Consider the following 20,187-nt stretch of genomic DNA (forward strand, 5'->3'; position numbering starts at 1 on the left):
TCACATGGAGACTAAACAATATGCTACTAAAAAAACCAATGAGTCAATGATGAAATCAAAGAGGAAACCAGAAAATACCTCACAAGAAATGATAATGAAAAAACAATCATACACAATTTGTGGGATGTAGCAAAAGCAGTTCTAAGAACAAAGTTCATAGCAATACAGGTCTGCCCTAAGAAACAAGAAAAACCTCAAATAAACAACCTAACCTACCACCTAAAAGAATTAGAAAAAGAAGAACAAACAAAATCCAAAGTCAGCAGAAGAAAGGAAATAAAAAATATCAGAAAGGAAATAAATAAAATAGAGATCAAAAAAAAAAAACAATAGAAAAGATCAATAAACCAAGAGCTGGTTTTCTGAAAGGATAAACAAAATTGACAAATCTCTAGCCAGGCTCACCAAGAAGAAGATAAAGAGGACCCAAATAAGCAAAATAAGAAATGAAAGAGGAGAAATAACAACCCATACTACAGGATAAAATTTTAAGAAAATGCTATGAACAGTTATATGCCAACAAATTGGACAACCTAGAAGAAATGGACAAGCTGCCAGAAACATACAGCCTTCCAAAACTGAGTGAAGAAGAAACAGATAATTTGAAGAGACTGATTACTAAAAGTGGAATAGAACCTATAATTTAAAAATTCCCTACAAACAAAAGTCCAGGGCTGGATGGCTTCACTGGGGGATTCTACAATCAACTACAAACATCAAAGAAGTTATACCTAGCCTTCTCAAAATATTTCAGAAGACTGAAGAGGAAGAACACTCCCCAAGTAATTCTATGAAGCCACCATCACCCTGATACCAAAACCAAGGACACTACAGAAAAATTACAGACCAATACTTTTGATGAATATAGATGCAGAAATCCTCAACAAAGCATTAGCAAACTTAATCCAACAATATATGAAAAGGATCATACACCATGATCAAGTTCAATTCATTCAGGGTCACAAGGATGGTTCAACATATGCAAATCAATCAATGTGATACACCACATTAACAAAAGAAAAGACAAAAACCACAGGATCATCTCAAAAGATGCAGAAAAAGTATTTGACAAAATTCAGCATCCATTCATGATAAAATAAATAAATAAATAACTCACCAGAGTGGGTACAGAGGGAACTTATCTCAACATAATAAAAGCTATTTATGACAAACCCACAGCCAACATAATACTCAATGGTGAAAAGCTGAAAGCCTTCCTGCTAAATTCTGGATCAAGACAGGATGCCCACTCTCACCACTTCTATTCAACATAGTATTGGAATTCCTAGCAACAGCAATCAGACAAGAAAAAGAAATAAAAGGTATACAAATTGGAAGGGAAAAGGTAGAACTGTTATTATATGCAAATGATATGATACTCTCTCTATATAGAAAACCCTCCACACAAAAAGTATTAGAATAAATGAATTCAGCAAAGTAGCAGGATACAAGATTAACATACAGAAATCTGTTGCATTTCTTTTCACTAACAATAAAATAGAAAAAGAGAGTAAAAAAACAATCCTGTTTAAAATTGCTTCAAAAAAAAAGTACCTAGGAAAAAACCTAGCCAAAGAGACGAAAGACCTAGACCCTAAGAACTATAAAACTTTGTTAGGAGATCGGATCAAGATCTAAGGAGTAGGACATGGAGCTCCCCTCCTCCCATAAATACATCAAAAATAAATGTGGAACAATTCTCACAGAACATCTACTGAATGCTGTCAGAAGACCTCAGACTTCCAAAAGGGCAAAAAAATCTCCATGTAACTGGATAGGACAAAAAAAAAAGAGAGAGAGAGAGAAAGGAATACGGATGGGACCTGTGCCACTGGGAGGGAGCTGTGAAAGAGTAAAGGTCTTGACAAGCTGGTAAGTCCCCCTGCTGGTGGGGAGATCAGCAGGGAGAGGGTGGAGCTTCGGAGCCTCGGAGGAGAGTGCAGCAACCAGTATACAGAAGGCAAAGCAGAGAGAGACATGCACAGACAGTCAGTGCCACTGTCCTGCACTCCCCAGCCTGAGATGCTGGTCTGCTGGTGCAGGAGGGGTTTGGGTGCTGAGGCTTGGGCTTCAGACATCAGACCTGGGGAGAAGACTGGAACTGGCTGCAAGGAGGAGCCCCCTGAAAGGGCTAGGATGTCGTACACCATAAGAGAGGGTGTACAGGAAAGAGCCTGGGCCTGCCAGAAAGGCAAGGTACCATTGTTGGGGGGCAGGCAAGGAGAGGGGCAGTACCACCATAGGAGTTTTCTTCTCTGCACACACGCCCTCAGGCAACAGGACACCACCTACACGAGCTCTGGGGGCAGGCAGGAGGCACCACTGCCATCTCAGGCTCCAAAGGTGGGTGTGGGCCACTGCTGCCACCAAGAGTCCTATGAGCAGGTGCCAATCGCTGCACCCAACCTGGGAGTGCTTTTTGGCCACTGCCGATGAGAGTCCCACAACCAGGTGCCAATCACTGCCCCCGCCTTCCTGGGAGCACATATAGACCACGCACCTACACACCCCCTATCAAGGGGATAACGGCCAGCACACACTGAGGAAAGAGATGGCAAGCATCCAAATGAAAGCAGCCCTCATGCCAAAAAATTATTAAACCCACACAAGCTACACAGGGATGCTCCCACATATAAATAGCCCTCTAAGACTATAATAGATAACTGTTCCTCCTAAACTCACAGAGTAAGAGAAATATAAGTAAAATGAAGAAGCAGAGAAAGCACTCCCAGTTAAAAGACCAAGAGATTTCCCCTGAAGGAAGAAACAATGAAACAGACCTCTTCAAGCTAATAAGACACCAAATTCAAAAAGGAAGTAATGGCACTTCCCTGGTGGTGCAGTGGTTAAGAATCCGCCTGCCAATGCAGGGGACATGGGTTCGAGCCCTGGTCTGGGAAGATCCCACATGCCGCGGAGCAACTAAGCCCATGTGCCACAACTACTGAGCCCGCATGCCTAGAACCCATGCTCTGCGACAAGAGAAACCACTGCAATGAGAAGCCTGCACACCACAACGAAGAGTAGCCCCTGCTTGCCACAACTAGAGAAAGCCCAGGTGCAGCAACAAAGACCCAGTGCAGCCAAAACTAAATTAATTAATTTTTTAAAAATTTGTTTTAAAAAAAGGAGGTAATGAAAATACTGCAGGAATTAAGAAAGGCAATTGACAGAAATGCAGATTACTGTAAAAAGGAACTAGAAACTATGAGGAGCAGCCAAGAAAACTTAGAAAACTCATTTGCCAAGATGAAAGCTAAAAAGATAATGTATAGCAGAATGAATAATGGACAAGAAAGAAAAAGTGACCTGGAAGAGAGAATAACAGAAATTACCCAATCAGAACAGCAGACAGAAAGCCAAATGAAACAAAAAAGAAAGCAATATAAGAGACCTATGGGTCTAGCATAGTAGTGTAGACCACACTACCGTAGCATAGACATATGGGTCTACACTACCAAAGTGTGCCAATCCACACATAATAGGGATTCCAGAAGGAGATGAAAGAGAAAAGGGGATTGAAAATGTATGTGAAGAAATTATGGCTGAAAACTTCCCAAACCTAAAGAAGGAAATAGATATCCAGATACAAGAAGCACAGAGGGTTCCAAACAAGATGAACAAGCAGACCTTACACCAAGAAATATTATAATAAAAATGGCAAAAGTTAAAGAGAGGATTCTAAAGGCAGCAAGAAAAAAACAAAGAGTTAATTACAAGGAACCCCCATAAGACTGATTTCTCTACAGAAACGATACAGGCCAGAAGGGAGTGGCAAAATATTATTCAAAGTCTTGAAAGGGAAAAATCTGCAACCAACAATATTCTACCCAGCAAGATTATCATTTAAAATAGGAGGAGGGACTTCCCTGGTGGCACAGTGGTTAAGAATCCACCTGCCAATGCAGGGGACACGCGTTTGAGCCCTGGTCTGGGAAGATCCCACATGCTGTGGAGCAACTAAGCCCATATGCCACAACTACTGAGCCTGTGTGCCACAGCTATTGAAGCCCGCACGCCTAGAGCCCATGCTCTGCAGCAAGAGAAGCCACTGCGGTGAGAAGCCTGAACACTGCAACGAAGAGTAGCCCCCACTCGCTGCAACTAGAGAAAGCCCACGCGCAGCAACAAAGACCCAACATAGCCAAAATTAATTAATTAATTAATTAATTTAAAAAAAAAATAGGAGAGGGACTTCCCTAGGGGTTCAGTGGTTAAGACTTCACCTTCCAATGCAGGGGGTGCAGGTTCGATGCCTGGTCAGGGAGCTAAGATCCCACATGCCTTGTAGCCAAAAAACCAAAACAAAAAACAGTAGCGATACTCTAACAAATTCAATAAAGACTTTAAAAATGGTCCACATCAAAAAAATCTTTAAAAAATAAAAATTAAATAAGAGGAGAGATAAATAATTTCTCAGACAAGCAAAAACTAAAAGAATACAGCAATACTAAACCTATCCTAAAAGAAATATTGAAAGGTCTTCTCTAAATAGAAAAGAAGCAAGAAGACATAGGAAAGAGAAAATTACAATTGGAAAATAAATCACTTAAATAAGCCAGTATACAGATCAAAAAGAAAAAAAAACCTATTTGGAAAGTGATGATAAACACAGGAACAGCAAAAGGATAAACATGAAGATGTAAAAGAGGACATCTTTTTTTTTGGAATGTGTTTGAGCCTATATGACTATCAGTCTAAAGCAAGCAGATATAGGAAAGGGTTAACATACTTGAAAAACAGAGTAGCCACAAATCAAACACATACAGTAGATCCATAAAAACCAAAAAGAACACAAGCATTAAGATAAAAGAAATCATCAAACCACAAAAAGAAAAAGAAAGGAACAAGAAGAAACACAGAATAAACTGGAAAACAAGGTTTAAAATGGCAATAAATACATATTTATCAATAATTACCTTCAATGTCAGTGGACTAAATGCTCCAATCAAAAGACACAGAGTGGCAAACTGGATTAAAAAACAAGAGCCTAGGGCTTCCCTGGTGGTGCAGTGGTTGAGAATCTGCCTGCCAATGCAGGGGACACGGGTTCGAGCCCTGGTCTGGGAAGATCCCACATGCCACGGAGCAACTAGCCCCATGAGCCACAATTACTGAGCCTGCGTGTCTAGAGCCTGTGCTCTGCAACAAGAGAGGCTGTGATAGTGAGAGGCCCGCGCACCGCGATGAGGAGCGGCCCCCACTTGCACAACTAGAGAAAGCCCTCGCACAGAAACGAAGACCCAACACAGCCATAAATAAATAAATAAATAAATAAATAATTTTAAAAATTTTTTTTTTTTTTTTTTTTTTTTTGTTGCTGTACGCGGGCCTCTCATTGCTGTGGCCTCTCCCGCTGCGGAGCACAGGCTCCGGACACACAGGCTCCGCGGCATGGCTCGCGGGCCCAGCTGCTGCGCGGCATGTGGGATCTTCCGGGATAGGGGCACGAACCCGTGTCCCCTGCATCGGCAGGCGGACCCTCAACCACTGCGCCACCAGGGAAGCCCTAAAAAATATTTTTAAAAAAACCAAGAGCCTACAATATGCTGCCTACAAGAGACTCACTTTACAGCAAAGGATACACAAAGATTGAAAGTGAGGGAATGGAAAAATATATTTCAGGCAAGTGGAAATGACAAGAAAGCAGGAGTCACAATACTCATACCAGACAAAATAAACTTTAAAACAAAGGCCATAAAGGAAGACAAAGAAAGACACTATATAATGATAAAATGCTCAATAAAAGAAGAGGATTTTACACTCATCAACATATATGCACCCAATATAGGAGCACCCAAATACATAAAACAAATACTAACAGACATAAAGGGAGAAATTGATGGGAATACAATAATAGTAGGAGACTTTATCACCTCACTCACATCAATGGACAGATCTTCCAGACAGAAAATCAATAAGGCAACAGAGGTCCTAAATGATACAATAGAACAGTTAGACTTAATTTATATTTCCAGGATATTACATCCAAAAAAACCCAGAATACACATTCTTTTCAAGTGCACATGGAAGATTCTCTAGGAATGACCACATACTAGGGCACAAAACAAACCTCAACAAATTCAAGAGTACAGAAATTATTTCAAGCATATTCTCTGACCACAACAGCATGAAACTAGAAATCAGCCACAGGAAAAGAAATGAGAAAAAAAAACCGATTACATGGAGACTAAACAACATGCTACTAAAAAACCAATGGGTCGGGCTTCCCTGGTGGCACAGTGGTTGAGAGTCCACCTGCCGATGCAGGGGACACGGGTTCGTGCCCCGGTCCGGGAAGATCCCACATGCCGCGGAGTGGCTGGGCCCGTGAGCCATGGCTGCTGAGCCTGCGCATCCGGAGCCTGTGCTCCGCAACGGGAGAGGCCACAACAGTGAGAGGCCCGCGTACAGCAAAAAAAAAAAAAAAAAAAAAAAAAACCAATGGGTCGAGACAAGGAAATCACAAAGGAAAATAAAAAATACCTTGAGACAAATTACAATGAAAACACAGCCATACAAAATCTATGGGATTCAGCAAGAGCAGATCTTAGAGGGAAGTTCATAGTGATACAGGCCTTCCTCAAAAAACAAGAAAAGTCTCAAATAAACAACCTAACCTACCTCCTAAAAGAATTAGAAAAAGAAGGACAAACAAAACCTAAAGTCAGCAGAAGGAAGGACATAATAAAGCTCAGAGAGGAAATAAATAAAAGAGATTTAAAAGATAGAAAAAAGTCAATAAAACCAAGAGCTGGTTCTTTGAAGGGGTAAACAAAATTGGCAAACCTTTGGTCAGGCTCACCAAGAAGAAAAGAGAACCCAAATAAACAAAATAAGAAATGAAAAAGGAGAAATCTCAATACCACATAAGTGCAAAAAAACATAAAAGAATACTATAATATGAACAATTATATGCCAACAAATTTGACAACCTAGAAGAAATGGACAACATTCTAGAAACATACGATCCACCAAAACTGAATCAAGAAATAGATAATTTGAACAAACCAATCACTAGAAGTGAAATAGAATCTGTAATAAAAAAAAAAAAAACTCCCTACAAACAAAAGTCTAGGAACAGATGGCTTCACAGGCAAATTCTACCAAACACAAAGAACTTATACCAATCCTTCTGAAAGACTGAAGAGGAGGGAAAACTCCCAAAGACATCCTATGAAGTCACCATCACCCTGATATCAAAACCAGACAAAGATATCACCAAAAAAGAAAATTACAGGTCAATATCTTTGATGAATATAGATGCAAAAATTCTCAACAAAATATTAGCAAACCGACTCCAACAACACATAAAAAAGATCATACACCACAACCAAGTGGGTTTCATCCCAAGTTCACAAGGATGGTTCAACCACTGTGATACACCACATTAACAGAAGAAAAAACAAAAACCACATGATCACCTCAATAGATGCAGAGAAAGCATTTGATAAAATTCAGCATCCATTCATGATAAAAACTCTTAGCAAAGTGGGTATAGAAGGAACATATCTCAACATAATAAAAGCCATTTATGACAAACCCACAGCCAACATAACACTCAATGGTGAAAAGCTAAATTCTGGATCAAGATAAGGATGCCGACTCTCACCACTTCTATTCGACAAAGTATTGGAAGTCCTAGCAACAGCAATCAGACAAGAAAAAGAAATAAAATGTATCCAAATTGGAAGGAAAAAGGTAAAATTGTCACTATATGCAGATATTATGATACTATATATAGAAAACCTTAAAGACTCCACACAAAAACTACTATAACTGATAAATGAATTCAGCAAAGTATCAGGATACAAGATTAACACTCAGAAATGAACTGCATTTCTTTACACTAACAATGAAATATCAGAAAGGGAATGTAAAAAAAAAAAAAAACCCGTATCTTTTAAAATCACACCAAAGAAAGTACCTAGGAATAAACCTGACCAAGGAGGTGAAAGACTTATACACTGAGAACTATAAAACATTAATAAAGGAAATTAAAGATGACTCAAAGAAATGGAAAGACATTCCATGCTCTTGGATTAGAAGAATTAGTATTGGGCTTCCCTGGTGGCGCAGTGCTTGAGAGTCCGCCTGCTGATGCAGGGGACACGGGTTCGTGCCCTGGTCTGGGGGGATCCCACATGCCGCGGAGCGGCTGGGCCCGTGAGCCATGGCCGCTGGACCTGCGCGTCTGGAGCCTGTACTCCGCAGCGGGAGAGGCCACAACAGTGAGAGGCCCGCGTATCGCAAAAAAAAAAAAAAAAAAAAAAAAAAGAAGAATTAGTATTGTTAAAATGGCAATACTGTCCAAAGCAATCTACAGATTTAATGTGATCTGTATCAAATTACTCATGACATTTTTCACAGAACTATAACAACCCTAAAATTTATATGGAACCATATAAGACCCATAATTGTGAAAGCAATCCTGAGGGAAGAAAAAAAGCAGGAGGCATAACCTTCCCAGACTTTAGACAATACTACAAAGTTCCTGTAATCGAAACAGTGTGATATTGGTACAAAAACAGACATATGGATCAATGGAACAGACTAGAGAGCCCAGAAATAAACCCACACACCTGTGGTCAATTAATCTTCAACAAAGGAGGCAAGAATATAAAATGGGAAAAAGTCTCTTCAGCAAGTGGTGCTAGGAAAGTTGGACAGCTGTACGTAAATCAATGAAGTTAGAACACAGCCTCACACCATGCAAAAAAATAAACTCAAAATGGCTTAAAGACTTAAAACATAAGACATGACACCATAAAATTCCTAGAAGAGAGCACAGGCAAAACATTCTCTGACATAAATCATACCAATGTTTTCTTAGGTCTGTCTCCCAAGGCAATAAAAACAGAAACAAAAATAAACAAATGGGACCTAATCAAACTTACAAGCTTTTGCACAGCAAAGGAAACCAGAAACAAAACAAAAAGACAAGCTATGGAATGGGAGAAAATATTAGCAAATGATGTGGCTGACAAGGGCTTAATCTCCAACATACAAACCGCTCATACAACTCAACAAAAACAAAAACAAAATGACCCAATCAAAAAATGGGCAGAAAGGGCTTCCCTGGTGGAGCAGTGGTTAAGAATCCGCCTGCCAATGCAGGGGACACGGGTTCGAGCCCTGGTCCGGGAAGATCCCACATGCCATGGAGCAACTAAGCCCATGTGCCGCAACTACTGAGCCTGCACTCTAGAGCCGGCATGCCACAACTAGTGAAGCCTGCGTGCCTAGAGCCTGTGCTAGGCAACAAGAGAAGCCACCGCAGTGAGAAGCCTGCACACCACAATGAAGAGTAGCCCCCATTCGCTGCAACTAGAGAAAGCCCACGCACAGCAATGAAGAGTCAACCCAGCCAAAAATTAATTAATTATTTATTTTTTTAAGTGAGCAGAAGACCTAACTAGACATTTTTCCAAAGAAGACATACAGGTGGTCAATAGGCACATGAAAAGATGCTCAACATCACTATTAGAGAAATGAAAATCAAAACTACAATGAGGTACCACCTCACACCGATCAGAATGGCCATCATTAAAAAGTCTACAAATAACAAATGCTGAAGAGGATGTGGAGAAAAGGGAAACCTCCTACACTGTTGGTGGGAATGTAAACTGGTACAGCCACTATGGAAAACAGTATGGAGATTCCTCAGAAAACTAAAAATAGAATTACCATATGATCCAGCAATCCCGCTCCTGGGAATATACCCAGACAAAAATATAATTTAAAAAGATACATGCACCCCTATGTTCATAGCAGCACTGTTCACAACAGCCAAAACATGGAAACAACCTAAATGTCCATTGACAGATGACTGGATAAAGAAGATGTGGTACATATATACAATGGAATACTACTCAGCCATAAAAAAGAATGAATAATACCATTTACAGCAACATGGATGCAACCAGAGATTATCATACTAAGTGAAATAAGTCAGAAAGAGAAAGACAAATACCACATGATATCACTTACATATGGAATCTAAAATATGGCACAAATGAACATATGTACAAAACAGAAGCAGACTCACAGACATAGAGAACAGATTTGTGGTTGCCAATGGGGAGGAAGGTAGGGGAGGGATGGACTGGGAGTTTGGGGTTAGTAGATGCAAACTATTACATACAGAATGGATTAACAACAAGGTCCTACTGTATAGCACAGGGAATTATATCCAATATCCTGGGATAAACCATAAAACTGAGTCACTTTGCTGTGTAGCAGAAATTAACACAACACTGTAAACCAACTATACTTCAATTTATAAAAAAGCAGACCAGGATTGCTTGGGGATGGGAGTGAGGAATAGAGAGGATTACTTTACAAAGGGGGAGGAGGAACTTTGGGGGTTGATGGTTTCATGGGTGTATTCATATATCAAAATTCATCAAATAGTACATTTTAAATATGTGCTGCTTATTATATGTTAATTATACTTCAATAAAGTTGTAAAATATATTTTAAAAGATAAAACACTGTTAAAGGAAATTGAAGATTCAAAGAGATGGAAAGATATCCCATGCTCTTGGATGGGAAGAACTAATATTGTTAAAATGGCAATACTACCTAAAGCAAACTACAGGTTTAACGTGATCCCTATCAAATTACCCATGACATTTTTCACGGAACCATAACAAATAATCCCAAAATTTATATGGAACCATAAAAGACCCAGAATTGCCAAAGCAATCCTGAGGGAAAAAAACAAACAAGTAGGAGGCATAACTCCCAGACTTCAGACAATACTAGAAAGCTCCCGTAATCAAAATAGTGTGGTATTGTTACAAAAACAGACATACAGATCAACGGAACAGACTAGAGAGCCCAGAAATAAACCTACACACCTACAGTCAATTCATCTTTGACAAAGAAGGCAAGAATATAAAATGGGAAAAAGTCTCTTCATCAAATGGTGTTGGGAAAGCTGGACAGCCTCATGTAAATCAATGAAATTAGAACACTTCCTCAAGCCATATACAAAAATAAACTCAAAATGGTTTAAAGACTTAAATATAAGACATGACATCATAAAATTCCTAGAAGAGAACACAGGCAATACATTCTCTGACATAAATCGTAGAATATTTTCTTAGATCAATCACCCAAAGGAAAAGAAATAAAAGCAAAAATAAACAAATGGGACCTAATCACGCTTAAAAGCTTTTCCACAAGACAAAAAGACAACCTTATGGAATGGGAGAAAATATTTGCAAATGATGCAACCAACAAGAGGTTAATTTCCAAAATATACAACCAGCTCATACAATTCAATATCAAAAAAACAAGCAACTCAATCAAAAGACAGGCAGAAGACCTAAACAGACATTTCTCCAAAGAAGACATAAAGACGGCCAACAGGCACATGAAAGGATGCTCAACATTGCTAATTGTTAGAAAAATGCAAATAAAAACCACAATGAGGTATCACCTTACACAGGTCAGGATGGCTATCATCAAAAAGTCTGCAAATAGGGCTTCCCTGGCAGTTCAGTGGTCGGGACTCTGAACTTCCACTGCAGGGGGCGCAGGTTCAATCCCTGGCTGGGGAGCTAGGATCCTGCATGCCACATGGTGTGGCCAAAATAAATGAATAAATTAAAAAAAATTTTTTTTTAATGTCTGTAAATAATAAATGTTGGACAGGATGTGGAAAAAAGGGAACCCTCCTTCACTGTTGGTGGGAATATAAATTGGTGCAGTCACTATGGAGAACAGTATGAAGGTTCCTTAAGAAACTAAAAATAGAAAAAAAAAAAAAATAGAGCTACCATATGATCCAGCAATCCCACTTCTGGGCATACATGCGAAAAACACAAAACCCTAACTCCGATTTCGAAAAGATACATGCACCCCAATGTTTACTGCAGCACTATTAACAACAGTCAAGACATGGAAGCAACTTAAGTGGCCATCAACAGATGAATGGATAAAGAAGATGTGGTATATATATATACAATGGAATATTACTCAGTTACAAAAAAGAATGAAATATTGACCATTTGCAGCAACATGGATGGACCTAGAGAATATCACAGTAAGTGAAGTCAGACAGAGAAAGCAAATATTATATGATATCACTTATATATGGAATATAGAAAATAATATAGGGCTTCCCTGGTGGCGCAGTGCTTGAGAGTCCGCCTGCCGATGCAGGGGACACGGGTTCGTGCCCCGGTCCAGGAAGATCCCACACGCCGCGGAGCGGCTGGGCCTGTGAGCCATGGCCACCGAGCCTGCACGTCCGGAGCCTGTGCTCCACAACAGTGAGAGGCCCACGTACCGCAAAATAATAATAATAATAATAATAATACAAATGAATCTGTTTACAAATCAGAAACAGATTCACAGACATAAAAAACAAGCTTATGGTTACCAAAACGGAAAGGGAGTCGGGGGGGAAGGATAAATTAGGAGTTTGGGATTAACAGACACACACTATTCTATACAAAATAGATAAGCAACAAAGGTTTACTGTATGACACAGGGAACAATATTCAACACCTTGTAATAACCTATAATGAAAAATAATCTGAATAAAAAATAATACATATATATGTAACTGAATCACTTTGCTGTATACCCGAAACTAACTCAAAATTGTAAACCAACTATACTTCAGTTTTAAAATAATAATAACAGTTCCTCATTATTAAGTACCAACAATGTGCCAAGTTCTGCGCTGAGGACTTTCCACCCATCATCTCGTTTAAGCCTCTGTAACAACCCAAGAGGTAGCCATTCTTCTTACCTGTGTCTCACAGAGGAGGAAGCAGCTTTGAAGAGGACATATAATTCCTGTGGTGGAGCCAGGAGCCAATTCCCTCCTCACTGACTGAAGCAACCAGTTTAACCACTCTTATCAGTCAGGACGCTTTCAGCTGCAAGTAAAGAGTGCCTCTTAAAAGTGGCTTAGGGCTTCCCTGGTGGCGCAGTGGTTGAGAGTCCACCTGCCAATGCAGGGGACACGGGTTCGTGCCCCGGTCCGGGAAGATCCCACATGCCGCGGAGCGGCTGGGCCCGTGAGCCATGGCCACTGAGCCTGCGCGTCCGGAGCCTGTGCTCCCCAACAGGAGAGGCCACAACAGTGAGAGGCTCGCGTATCGCAAAAAAAAAAAAAAAAAAAAAGTGGCTTAGGGCTTCCCTGGTGGCGCAGTGGTTGAGAGTCCGCCTGCCGATGCAGGGGACATGGGTTCATGCCCCGGTCCGGGAGGATCCCACATGCCACGGAGCGGCTGGGCCCGTGAGCCATGGCCGCTCAGCCTGCGCGTCCGGAGCCTGTGCTCCGCAACGGGAGGGGCCGCAGCAGTGAGAGGCCCGCGTACCGCAAAAGAAAAAAAAAAAAAAGGCTTAAACAAGGAGAACACATATCATCTTCCACAACCAGAGAGAGGTCCAAGGTGCAGGGCTAGTCGATTCAGCAGCTCAGTGATGCTGTCGGGAGCCCAGATTCTTGGCACCTCTTCATTCCATCCTTGCCCAGGTTCTTTGCATTGCTCCACTCCACCATTCTCAGGTGTGACTCGTCAGGTTTACAAGAGCCTGCTGTGGCTCCAGGCATCATGTCCTCACACAATCACATCAAAAAACAGGAAAGAAATTTCCCTTTGAGTGTCTCTTTTAAGCAGAAAAACCTTCCCAGAAGTCCTCAGTAGGCTTCTCTGCAGATTCTGCTGGCAGAACTGTGGAAGAGGCTCATGCTCTTGCTGCAAAAACAGATGGGAAATTGAGTAATTGGCATTTTCAGCCTCGATAGTTGGAGGCAGGTGTCCCACTGGCAAAGAAGAGAAATGGGGCAGACAGGGAATGGCCACTGGGTAAGTGAATCACAGGGTCTCGGCCACAGCCACTGTCTCTCCCCTCAGAGAATCACAAGCACATTGCCAAAAGTCCCATGAAGTTCTTTGTTTAATTTAATGTTGCAAAAACTAATTTGACATAACTGTTTAAGAAACGTTACACTTACTTTATTTCATCCCTTCTAAGATATATACTTTTTTCACACTTTGACATCTCTGATGATGAGATGTGGCTTAAAAGGAGCTCCTTTCCTGACCTTTCATTCTATGGTTCTTCTAAGTATCATCCCCACCACAGCCCCTTGAGACAGGTGGCTCAAATGTGCAAAAGTAAACTCAAGAATGTTCCCTTGCTCCCTGGCTACACACAGGCCCAGCAAATATTTACGTATTGAGCATCTGCTGTGAAGCAGGAGCACTGAGGATACAACTGTGTGTGCAAGGCAGGTGTGAGCTCTCATGTAGCTCTGGTCTAAAAGAGGAAACAGATTGTAAATAAGTAAACAGAAAAAGAGATGGTGCACAAAGTTATCTGCCACAGAGACACAAATAGGGCACCAGAAAAGAGGAGCAGAAAGAAACTCACTTCATGCCCTTACTGAAGGATGACAACAAAGTACCAAGGGAAAAGTGGGGATGGGAGCATTCTGGGCACAGAGAACAGCGTATGCAAAGGCACTGAGATGAGTAAAAGCTTGATGTACCTGAGGAACTAAAATACATTGGGGCAAAGCAAAGGAAGGGGAGAGTGACATCACAAGAGGTGGGAAGGCAGGCAGAGACCAGAACACGCAGAGGGAATGGGAGGACACCTCTCATTCATGCAGGCTTCGTGGAGACTGTCCGGCTTGCACTATGGTTGTTAACCTACCAGAAGCAGGGAGAATTGCTCTAAGTCTAGCCACTCAAAGTGTGGTCCCTAACCAGCAGCACTGGAGTCACCAGGGAGCTTGTGAGGAATGTAGAATCTCAGGCCCCCTCTCAACCTACTCAATCCGAACCCTTTTTTTTTTTTTTTTTTTTGCGGGCCTCTCACTGTTGTGGCGTCTCCCATTGCGGAGCACAGGCTCCGGACGCGCAGGCTCAGCGGCCATGGCTCACAGGCCTAGCCGCTCCGTGGCATGTGGGATCTTCCCGGACCGGGGCACAAACCCGTGTCCCCTGCATCGGCAGGCGGACTCTCAACCACTGCGCCACCAGGGAAGCCCCGAACCCATATTTTAATAAGACTCCCAGGTGATTCACACACACAGTGAAGTTTGAGAATTGCTGCTATAAACCATCTTTCTTTTTTTGGACAGACATAACAACATTTTGTGTCTGACTTTCTGAAGTTCTAGAAGGCATCCCTTTACCTGTGCACATGACCTCTCTGGACACTGGAGGGCAACCTTATGTTAATAAAGCAGAACACAACCTGGGGGGCCACAGAAATCACAGAAGGTTAGAGCTGAAAGCCAATACAATGGTTGCATTTTGCAGCCACAGAACAGGCCCACTGAGCATTTGAACAGATCAGGACAAGCAGCCAGCTCTCCTGCATCCAGAGCTGCTCGTCCTCACAAGGCACCTGGTGTGGAAACATGGGGTCTGGCTGTGGATGGTGTCAGCAGCTGCAGCTGGCCACTGAACAGAGCCAAATGTAGAGTAGAAGGGCTTGGAATTTAAGGGTAACAAAGAACGGCTAAAATTCACAGAGATTATGAATTGAGTTTGCAGAGTTATGCCAATTCTGTTAATGCCCCATGAGTCATTAAATTTTAAATACTTCATTCCACATCAGACTTCAAGTTGCCAAAACTCTTGATCTCACAGTGATAAATACCTGCCTTTACACACAGAGCTGTGGGCCAGTGCCAAGCTATTCAAAAGCCCTAGAGCAAGACTCTAAATAAATAAAACCCAGAAGCCATGACGACAAGGGCTGGCATCTCACTATCACCCAAGTGTCCACTTGCCTCTTCACCTGGCCTCCAATGTGATTGGCACAGGGGCACAGACAGAGACAGCAAAGGCCTGCAGTCACCCCCATGGTTAGTCCTCAGGGCAAATGAGGGCCAAGTGTATAGGTAAATCAGGTCAAAAAAGTAAGGTGGACATCTATGCCCATGACCAAAAGGGTTTCCTCCTCGGGGGGAAATTATCCTAGTGTTTCCCAAATTTCAGTCACTCAAACACCACCTCTACAAGTTTCATCAGATTATTTATTTACTTAATGCTATTTATGTGATATTTTTCTTTCAATTGACTCATTCCTGACTCTTCTGTTTATCAATATCAAATAAGGACCGATTTTATGCTTTTAATGCAAATTCAAATAAATTCATAACTCTTCAAATATGTTGGCCTGAGTCACATCTACACTTACCTTACATATTCAGCACTAGTCTGAATTCCACACTTTGGGAAATATTGTTCCCTCTGACAGAAGTGGGAGGGAAGTAAGGATGAGTATTCCCTCACTTTCTTCATGAGGACTGGTCTTCAGGAAGCTAAAGGAAAACAAACTGAAGATGCTTCAGGGAAAAGAAAACACAAGTACTTGGACAATCAGGCAGGGCCTGGTTAGCCCCAGCCACCCCAGGGAGCCAAAACTCTCATATTCCACCAGGGACTTCCTGTTTGCTCAGGTTTTCATTAGATACCATCCCTCCCGCTGCTGGTCTAGGTTGTAAAGACTTTGCCTGTGTGGGCGCTACCCTGAGCTGTGGCAGAAACATGACAGCACCATGGCTAGACTCAGTCTCTCTGAGCACAAATCTCAGCCTCACCATTTACTAGGGAGGGCTATGGGCTAAACTGGGTCCCCCCCAAATTCATATGTTGAAGCCCTAACCCCCATTTCCTCAGAATGTGGCTGTATTTGAGACAGGGCCTTTAAAGAGGTGATAAGTTAAAATGAGGCTGTGAGGATGAGCCCTATTCCAATTTGACTGATATCCTTATAAGAAGAGGAGAGTAGGACACGGGGAGAGACGCCAGGGATGTAGGTGCACAGAGGAAAGACCAGGTGATGAGGCAGCAGGAAGGCTACCATCTGCAAAGCCAAAGACAGAAGCCTCAGAGGAAACCAACTCTGCTAACACCTGGCTTGTGGACTTCCAGTCTCTAGAACTAGGAGAACATAAATTTCCATTGTTTAAGCCACCCAGTCTGTGGTACTAACATGTTTTGGGGGGTTTTTTTTGTTTGTTTTATTTTTGGCTGCGTTGGGTCTTCGTTGCTGTGCGCAGGCTTTCTCTAGTTGCGGCGAGCGGGGGCTACCCTTCATTGTGGTGCACAGGCTTCTCATTGCAGTGGCTTCTCTTGTTGCAGAGCATGGGCTCTAGGCACGCGGGCTTCAGTAGTTGTGGCTTGCGGGCTCTAGAGTGCAGGCTCACCAGTTGTGGCACACAGGCTCTAGAGCACAGGCTCAGTAGTTGTGGCACACGGGCTTAGCTGCTCCGCAGCATGTGGGATCTTCCCGGACCAGGAATCGAACCCATGCCCCCTGCATTGGCAGGCAGATTCTTAACCACTGCACCACCAGGGAAGTCCAGCCTGTGGTATTTTGTTACAACAACTCTAGCAAACTAATACACCACATGAAATTAGACTTGCAAAACAGGAATAACAGCACTTATTTCATTAGCTGGTAAGGACTGAATGATGTACTTCAGGCACAGCACCTGGCTGCAGGGGAGGTGTGTTTGCTCAGCATCTCCCCCATTCTTAGATCAGGTGCTTCACCCAATCGGTGCCCCCTCTGGGCCGGTGCTGGAACTACAGGATGAGAGGCAAGCCTTTCTCACCTTAATTTCCACCAGTAAAGGTGTGCAGGCCTGGAGTCTTGTGGCCTTCTTTGTTACAGACTGAGACACCACCTGAAGACTAAACAGAGGAGGGTGGAGTCAGGAGATGGAAAGAAAGTAGCAACCACTCTGTTTGTTTTCCTGGATCTAAGCTTACCTTAAATCCAACTTCACCCTTCAAATCCCCAGTTACCTTCCGAGCTAGTAAATTGCCGTTTTGGTTTTAGCTGGTTTGAGTTGTGATTATGTCACTTGCCACTAACAGAGCTGTGACAAACACAGTGGCCCCCAGGGTGAATTAATTTTGTCAGCTTTGCTCTCTGTGTGAGGGAGATCACGCAATCCCAGTTTAAGTAGTACAGGCATCTGCCCTCGCCAGAGCGACCGACGGGCCATGGGACTCACTAGGGAAGCCTAATGAGCACATGTGAAGGGGTCAAAATGTGCCTCAGTCAGTCATGGAAAGTGCTTGTAGGGCCTGGACCAAAAGCCTTTTTTACTCCCAAAGCTCTCTTGTGGATAAAGAATTCATTGTCATACAAAAGAAATGGGACTGTCTAGCACACAGGGTCTTGCCCACCTAGTTCAGGAGAAACTGTCAATTTGTCCTTCTGACAAAATAACAGCACTATTTAATTTTTTAAAATATACCTACAAAATGCCACCCCTTCTTAGACTCTGTGGGTAACAGGAGCTAGAAACTCCATAGTCCTCGTATCTAAGGGTATCAGATGTGCCTACAGGGAAGGAGGAAGCTGGCAGAATCTATCACATTTCCAGTGGTCTGGTTTACACAAAACTCCCTGCAGGGGGCAGCCTGGATGTGTGGCTGAGATTTCAGTGTTCCTTATATTTCCATAAGCATCTGACAATGTCTCCAGAGGAAACCCACTTGATTACAATAACTTGCACTTTTACACTAAGCACTTTACAGATCTCACTTAATCCTCTGGGTATGACTTTCATCCTCATTTTACAGATGAGGAAATTGAGCCCTTGATAAGTAATTCATTCAAGGTTGAGCCTTTGGTAAGTAATTCATTCAAGGTTTCACAGCTGTATGTGGCAGAACCTGACATCAAGTCTAGCGCCCTGGGCACCACTCCTGGTTCTGTCTCTAAGATCTTGTGTGATTTCAGGCAAGCTTTCTTCCCCTCTCTTGGCCTCAGTTTCCTCATCGGACAAACGAAGCAACCAGACTGGCTAATCTCTAAAGTTCTAACGAGACTGGCTAAGCTCTAAAGTTTTTCTAGTTCCAGGTTTAAGAAATTTGCTTTGGACTCTGCACCCTGGCGTCGGCCTGCAGCCTAGAGATGAACAGGGAGCATGCAGCACAGCCTTTCAAAAGAGAGTTAGTCCCTGCTGCAGTGTTAAGGGTTGGGTATCACCTTGGCCCCCATGTAGAGGCACCCAGCTGGACAGACCCTCTAGAAGTCTTCATGGACCCACAGTTTTTCTCAGGGTTCCAAAGGCGTAGCCTGTATGCCAGCTTAAGCCCACAGGGGTATTTTAGTTGGCCCTTGCAATGTGTTAAAACAGTTGAACTTAGTTACCAACATTTTAAAATCAAAAGCTGAAATCTGGATTCCCGGGTTCTCCTGAAGAATCGGAAGCTCTGGCCGCTCCGGGCCCATGCTCCCCCGGCCACACTTCCCTGAGCTGCTGGCTCCTGGCCTTTCAGCTGGAACAACAGTGCTCTGCTTTGCCAGGTGGTCGGCTCCCACACAGACCTCCCCTGACTGGTCCTGTGGGCACTTCGGCCTGTGAGCCTCACTTAAGGAGCCAAGAGTGCTCTTTTCTTGAGGAAGGACCTGAGGGGAAGGGATGTGCAGCATTGGGGCACAAGAATAAAAGCTCCTTTTCCTCCAGACACAACAGTGCTCTGGGCTCTGTGACAGTTGAAGGTGAACCTGTGGCCTGGGTGCAGGTAGGAGCCAGGTGCCTTGGAACCGAAACCTGAAGGTACAACAAAAGGAGAGGTTTTCATCCAGCCATGAAACTCTCCTTCTCCCAGCAGCCGCCACTCAGATCTCTATCTGCTTTCCGGGGCCCAGGGTGGACCAGCAGGCATGTGTCATTTCCCTGGATAGGGGTTATAATGGGGACATTGTGCTGAGTGGAAAAAGAGAGGTTTTCATCCAGCGACCAGCATTGGGCAGACACTCAAGCAAGGGGCTCTGGGGCTCACCCTGCACAAAGGAGTTTGGGAGCAGGGCCCTGAGCCAAGAAGAAGCCCCATGGGTTGGGCTGCATGTCCACAGTGGCAGGCAGTGGGGCTGGGAAACACAGAGGCATTGCTCCCAGAACACATCATTGCAATCTCATTTTCCTCTGCAAATAGATAAGCAAATGAACAATCCCAGAGGATAAAGGAGACCACCCCAAAAATACCTGCATTAATAGAAACCTCATTGAGTCCTTGAGCATTTATTCACTGACTCACCCCACAATACTTGCTACCACTTACTAGGTTCCGGGCACTGTGCTAGGCCCTAGGGACCTCGCAACAAGTAAGACACAGCACCCACCCTCATAGTACTTGCAATCTGGGGGGCCATGGAGAGGTAAGGAGAGACCTAAGT

The sequence above is a fragment of the Mesoplodon bidens genome, assembly GCF_964165515.1.
Source record: "Mesoplodon bidens genome assembly, chromosome: 4".
NCBI lineage: Eukaryota > Metazoa > Chordata > Mammalia > Artiodactyla > Ziphiidae > Mesoplodon > Mesoplodon bidens.